General features: G+C 49.2%; 1 protein-coding gene across 1 annotated transcript in view; it reads left to right on the top strand.

Moving 5' to 3' along the window:
- Positions 1 to 6000, top strand: part of DDX31 (DEAD-box helicase 31) — a 79115-nt gene that overhangs the window by 26814 nt on the left and 46301 nt on the right. The gene's annotated exons all lie outside the window — the stretch shown is intronic.

Below are 6000 nucleotides of genomic sequence, written 5' to 3'. Positions count from 1 at the left end.
TATCACTTTAAATTCATATTTTAATATCGGATTCGCCATGGTATTGCGCTGCCATATTACATAGAAGCCATGCTTAGTGAAGTTCTTCCTTCAAGCAGTAACTTCTTAATCTGCCCGGTCCTTGAATGTCCTTCATCTCCCCTCCACTGGCAGGGGACGGTGGAGTTTGATGCTGCTTCTCCGCGGCTCTGGCACTCTTCAGCAGCAGCCAGTTTGTGGCCTCCATCGCACAGGCAGCCAGCCTGCTGCATGCTACAGAAGGCTGCGCAATTAGCTTTCTAATAGTGGCAGCTGTTGATCGGAGGACGTGTGAAGCTTGGAGCCTTCCGACCCACCACCAACTTGTAAATTACAGCTATCTGGAGTAATTAGTGCTGAAAAAACAGCTTAGCCGACTGCAGAAAAGGAGGCGGAGCAATGCTTAACCTCATCAGTGCCAAGGAGGAGGCTGCAGGGCTTGTCTTCTAAGCTAAGTTAAAAAAAAAAAAAATTGGCGATGTAGTGTTTACCGGTTTCTGCATTTTTATTTTTATTTTTTTGTATAGCTTATTTAACCATTTGATAGAATAACATACCATACAATGTTTTGCCTGTAGCAGGATGTTGAGCTCTGAAAAAAATGAAATAGACGTAACGCACAATGCAATTCTATCCTGCCGCAAATCCCCCACCTCATTAAAAGTTGGAGATTTGTTACCCCCCAACTACCCTGCCCACCCAACTCACTGACAAATGAAATACACAGCATCTGCTGCTATGCCTAGGCTGAATGGGAGCATCAGCCAATCTAAATACTCATCCTTACTTTCACCAGAGATCAGCTGACCCTTTTGACTAAGCACTTGATCTTCGGATGTCCGCTGAAGTAAAGGATCGGCCAGTCTTAATTCGTACCCTGTCTTTCAACGGAGGTCAGATGTCCAAATATGTAAGAATCTGAATAGAAGGGGGGGGGGGGATAGTCAAGCTCTGAACTCTAATGCTGCTCCTCAACAGAGATCAGGTGACCAAATGCCTAGGTCTTTGCTCACATGACCATCCACTTTGGGGTCACAGAGCAATTTCTTCTGCTGGGTATGATAGTTTTGGTAGGTACCAGTGGCTGTCAACCCTTAAGTCCCCTTTAATTTCAGCTGCTAAAAGATGATATCAAATCTTTATTGGTAAGTCTGAACTGCCACAGCTCACAGTCCGATAGAAACAGTAGTTACGCATAACCTGATAGTAGACTTGTATCCTAGCAGGCATTTACCTTTAATCAAAATTGCCTTGTGCTCAATCGGGATTGGCACAGTGTCTGGCCATGACATCGTTGAAGTAATGGCCAAATTATGCTTATAAACACTTAGGATTCAGATATTCGCCGTGAACGGTTCCCAGCCAGATTCCGCTCGAAATTGCGGGCACCGCTAAGACTTTGACTCGTCTTGACGTCTCAGATTTAGTTCCGCTCGCTTGGGCTTCCTCCGTCAACCCCGGATGGCGCAGATGGAAGTCAGCTTGCTCTGGTGCCCGCCTGTCAGCCGGATTAAAATGACTCATTTATTTGCCGTCGAAGCTCACCAAGTATGGCAGCTAGCGGGGCGAGCAGGGGCTCAGAGGCTCCGCCAGAGAAATCCAGGCAGCCGTCTCGCCCTTTGCGTCCTGCCAAAAGTCATTATTGCTGAACGCAGAGAGCCGTCAGCAGGGAGGCGTCCCCCGCCGTTACGGGGACAGATTGGGCTGCGTAATAAAGTCGGGCTGAGGCGAGCAAGGGAGGCCAAGGCACTTGGCTGAAGGTGCCAGAATATGGCAACATGAGTTAGCCTGGCTGAGTAAACAGTAAAACATTTTCTAAATGACCTTTTTGCATCTCTCCCCCGCCCTCCTCCTTACACCCACGGTAAAGATGAGCTGTAGATGGGCGCTGTGCCAGCGTCGGGCAAGGTGGCTGCACTAAATACTGCTGCAGTGTGGGTTTGGATCAGCAGAGTGTCAGCAGAGTGATTCGCCCCATGCTGATGCTGCAGCCCTAAATGTGCGCTCTGCAAACACGCTTGTGACTTCAGCCGTGCTGCCTCTTCTTGCAGGCGCCCTCTCTAGATCATTTCAGCTTTTATATCATTGGTCTTTTTAGCTTTCAGCTTTTCAGCCAACAAGCTAGCGATTTCTAAGAGATTGGAAAATACCGCCCTTGTACTTCCCCCATTGCATGTCATGCTGATCCTCTCGCTTTATTAGTCTCCCACCTGGAACATGTATGCAGATCAGATGTTATGACCTCACTGTGACTTGAAATGCAGCACACTCATTCCGGCTCAGTGATCTTTGAAGCCATACGGAGCCAGAAAACTTGCATTACCAAGTCGCCAAGCAAATAGCCGCCCTGTACTCCTTTCATCGCAGGTTTTCTTCAGGTTAGGTCACCCAAAACCAATATTTCAGTTTTGCGTCGATTATGGCGGGTTAAATCGCCCACCTACTTCTCTCCCTTGGGATTGTGGTGGCAAGATTGCAGCACCTGAGTTCTCAGCTTTGTACACCTGCTGTGGCCATTACGAGGCCCTAATTGATTTTTCGTTTGTTACATTACAGGGAGTGCAGCGGGAGGAGTGATACTCTCCTGGGGCAGAGGAGGAGAGGGGGGGCACCATGGCAGAGAGGACACAGCTGGGAAGTTCGGTGGGGAAATCTTGCCGATGAAATCCCTGAGAGATGAAGGAAGATAGTTTATTCAACCCACAATCTTCAGTCAATAAGGCTGAGTTTACAAGGGCAGCAAGGAGGCAGAAAAAACAGCCAATTGATCTGCGCTTTTGTGGCAGATCAATTGGCGCTCTGACCGCCTACCTACATATTACCATGGCAGCCGGAGGAGTTTGTACACATTGCCGCAGCAGTGATGCTTTGCTCCGCAGTGCAGCAATTTGAACTAGGCATGCCACGGTTGGTAGCCAGTAGCACTTGTGAAATACGCCCATTGTAATCAATGGGGCCGTGCCACAACCATGTGCCAAAAGTGTTCCATTGTCTGCAGGGTCGCAGGCCCAAAGAGGAAGAAGAGGGCCCCCTCCGAGATAGTGCCGCTCCTTCCTCGCCGCTCTGCCACCCGCAGCATGTACGGGCAGCTGTACTGGGCTGGAAAGGCTGTGTCACTGTTCTGTCACTTGGCCAGCAGAATGTGCTGCTGGCACCGCCAGGCAGCACATTCTGCTCTGTGAGAGACGACCCTCTACACTTAGTCCCGCCCCGACGAGGACGGTGCTGCAGGAGTGCAACATACATCACTTCCTGCATTCAGGGACGGAGAAGAGATCAAAAGGGAGATCGTGTACCGGTCCGGGACCGGCAATGACAGTGACCGCTGCTCCTATACAAGCAGTCGGGCGTCTCCAGAGACACCCGATCGCTTGAATGTAAAGCTCCTGGCCGGCCGTTTAATTACAATGGCCGGGAAGCTACTCGTCTGGTCCGCGTTCTCTCGTCACACACGAGAGGACGAGCAGGTTCAAGCCCTGCCTATTGTATAATATACAAAATATTAATCTGAGACTTCTTGGCTGTAAGGTTGGGTGGGCAGTCCCAGCTGTGCTTTAACTACAAACTACTTTAACTACAAATCCCAACATGTCTTTGCCTCTTGGAGTCAGGCCTTTAACTGTCAGGGCTCTTCACACCATATGCAGTGCGTTCCGGCCACGTTCTGGCGGGAACGCACCTTATCGCATTGCGGCCGGCTCTCTGTTTTGCTGGGCAGCAGGTCCAGTGTGGTGCGGTCAAAATGCTGCGAGCACTATTTTGACCGGACCGCACCGCAGGCACAATGTGCCCTACGATCCCGTGCGGCCGATCGCATTGTGGGCGCAGGGCGTGGCTATGGCGCCGTTCACTTCAATGGCCCGCCACGCCCCCTCCTGCCCAGCAAAAAAGGGAGCCTGCCGCAATGCGATAAGGTGCGTTCCCGCCGGAACGTGGCCGATACGCACTGCATATGGCGTGAATGAGCCCTCAATCTTGCAATGCCTCATGGGACTTGTAGTTCCACAACAGCTGGAGGGCCGTTGTTGCCCACCTCTGCTCTAAGGTGTGCCCATAAATGCCTCTTCGTGTTAGAAACTTTGACAGCAGGCACGTATTGTAGTTTCTCATGCCACAAACAATAGATTTGTATTTGATAAACAGGCAGCAGGAAATGATTTTACATCACCACTACTGTGTGCTGCCGTTCACCTGTATTATGGGAGCTGAGTTATCTGCAAAAATCGATGAGGTAAAACTTCGATAGCAAGCAGAATACAGGAAGCGAGTTTTAAAATCTTGTCCCGTTGGTATAGATTACAGAAGCTGCTCTATGAATTATATCCGCAATGTTCACCTCGCTGCTGGAGATGTTTGAAGGGTGAGGGCTCCATGTTGTATATTTTCTGGAGTTGCCCTAAACTAAAGAGTTCCTGAACCAAAGTTGGGGAACTAACTCGCAAACTAAAAGTGGTGGATTTGGGAAATTCTCCTAAGGCGTTCCTCCTACATCTTGCTCCTCTTTTAATAAACAAAAAAAATCCTTACATGTACACATGCTTAACACTGCCAGATCATGTATTCCTCTTTTTTTGGAAGCAGTCTGTCCTGCCATTTTATGGGTGTTTGGATTAGCAAAGTTAACTAAATTAGAGATATTGAGAACTTTAAGGGCCTGTGCTAATCACTCAGAGGCCCAACTCGGGCTGACTTGGTTCCACTGGGAGGAGTTCTCATATACATCTGAGTATATAGCCCGCTGCTCCTGTCCTCCTAGCCCGCTGCTCCCACTTTTTTGTCCGCCACCCCCCTTTTCTTTCTACTTTTCTCTTTCTTGTATCTCTGTCCTTCAATTCCTGTCCAGATAGGCTTTAACTTCTGCTTTGGTGCACCAATGTTGATGTGTCACATTGACCATATGGTTTCCCCACATTGTGATGGCCTTAAAGGACATTTCCACCTTTTGTAAGTAATTTTGTGGGTTTTTTTGTGGTAATGTAGAGGTGCAGGGGCGATGTATATGTGTGTGCATTGTCAGCAGTCCCAGGGCTGTTTTTCACACTTTATTTAATAGACTCTTTCACAGGCCAGAGTCCTAGAAACTCAAAATTTCCTCCACAGGATCTTCAATCCTCTCTACTGAGGGCCTGTTCACACGACGTCCGTTTTCTGTGCTGACCTGATCCGTACGCTCCTGCACTAAAAATGCATCCCAATGTATCCCTATGTGTTTTATGGGCTACAGTTCTCACGTGCGCAGTCCGTTCAGCTTACGACCTAAAAATACTGCATGTCACATTTTGTACAGTCAGGAAACGCAAACGCGTAAAAAACGCACTGCACTGCTGCTAACATACTAACAGCCTCACTTTTTTTTACTGGAACGTATCAAAAAAAGCGGCCAAAACGCACTGCATCAGTAGCACCGCGTCTGCAGATCAGGACCTGAAACTCATGTGAACAGGCCCTGAGGGTCGGGTTGTTATCTGTAAACTGCAATCAGCCGATTCCTCTCTGCTCTGCTGAGCTCATTGTGCTGACCCCTCCTTATGAACCAGCACACACTCAGCTCTGAGGAGAGAGCAGAGAGGAGAACTGTGTGTGTGTGTAATTCCCCGCACTTGTTGTGTTCTGTAGACCTTTCTGTGTCCTGTGTGTCTCTCTCAGATTTCTCCCTCTCCAGGGCCAGATTTAATCCCGCCTGATGGCAACCAATCACAGGATACAGGCAACCAATCTGCATCATTCTTTAGTTTGCTCAGGTAAGTGAGAGAGATGCTGATTGGCTGCAGTGCAAATCTACTCCAGATTTTGTCTACTCCAGTTTTGATAGATCCCCCACTGTGCGGGGTCACGGGGGAATGTGCGGGGTCACGGGGAAATGTGCGGTATCATCAGAGATAGGCGGGGTCACGGGAAATGTGCGGTGTCAACGGAGATGTGTGGGGTCACCGGAGAAGTGCGGGGTCACCAGGGATGTGCGGGGTATCCTGTGCTCTATGC

This window comes from Nanorana parkeri, unplaced genomic scaffold (genome assembly GCF_000935625.1).
Source record: "Nanorana parkeri isolate BGI_ZX_2015 unplaced genomic scaffold, ASM93562v1 scaffold884, whole genome shotgun sequence".
In the NCBI taxonomy this organism is placed as follows: Eukaryota; Metazoa; Chordata; class Amphibia; order Anura; family Dicroglossidae; genus Nanorana; species Nanorana parkeri.
Note: the sequence above shows the minus strand (reverse complement) of the source record. Positions and strands in the feature narration are given on the sequence as shown.